General features: G+C 41.7%; 1 non-coding gene across 1 annotated transcript; it reads right to left on the reverse strand.

Moving 5' to 3' along the window:
• Window positions 1–250: 250 nt before the first annotated feature.
• LOC129116145 (5S ribosomal RNA) lies at window positions 251–369 on the reverse strand. The gene has a single exon (XR_008533440.1). It is a non-coding gene; the product is annotated as a 5S ribosomal RNA (ribosomal RNA).
• Between the last annotated feature and the right edge of the window lie 396 nt (window positions 370–765).

Here is a 765-nt window from a genome sequence, read left to right on the forward strand (position 1 = left end):
AAGTGGCTATAAGGTTCACAATTGTAGTGCAGTAAAAAGATTAATATTTACTGTTGAAATGTAGAATACGTTAGCATAAAATTGAAAAGAAAATGATCGATGAGCTTAGGAATGATGAAAGCCATCATTTAACTGGATTTGTGTCATTTCTATACCGGCAAGTCATGATCTAGCTATTTCCTTCCCACCCTGTCGGTGTCCACTGAAAAAGCAGCAGCGCCCTCTGCTTTTTGTAAAGAGGAGTGAAAAAAGCTTACAGCACCTGGTATTCCCAGGCGGTCTCCCATCCAAGTACTGACCAGGCCCGACCCTGCTTAGCTTCCGAGATCAGACGAGATCGGGCGTGTTCAGGGTGGTATGGCCGTAAGCAAATATTGTGCCTACCAAAGGGCCTTTTAAAGATACTATATCACCACGCTTTGCTCTTTCGTCTATACAGGGAGCGCCTGCAGATTGCCAGACACACTCACAGCTTTTAAATGTCAAATCAGAATGTACAAAGTGGCTATAAGGATCACAAATGTAGTGCAGTAAAAAGATTAATATTTACTGTTGAAATGTAGAATACGTTTGCATAAAATTGAAAAGAAATGATCGATGAGCTTAGGAATGATGAAAGCCATCATTTAACTGGATTTGTGTCATTTCTATACCGGCAAGTCATGATCTAGCTATATCCTTCCCACCCTGTCGGTGTCCACTGAAAAAGCAGCAGCGCCCTCTGCTTTTTGTAAAGAGGAGTGAAAAAGCTACAGCACCTGGTAT

The sequence above is a fragment of the Anoplopoma fimbria genome, unplaced genomic scaffold (assembly GCF_027596085.1).
Source record: "Anoplopoma fimbria isolate UVic2021 breed Golden Eagle Sablefish unplaced genomic scaffold, Afim_UVic_2022 Un_contig_12748_pilon_pilon, whole genome shotgun sequence".
In the NCBI taxonomy this organism is placed as follows: Eukaryota; Metazoa; Chordata; class Actinopteri; order Perciformes; family Anoplopomatidae; genus Anoplopoma; species Anoplopoma fimbria.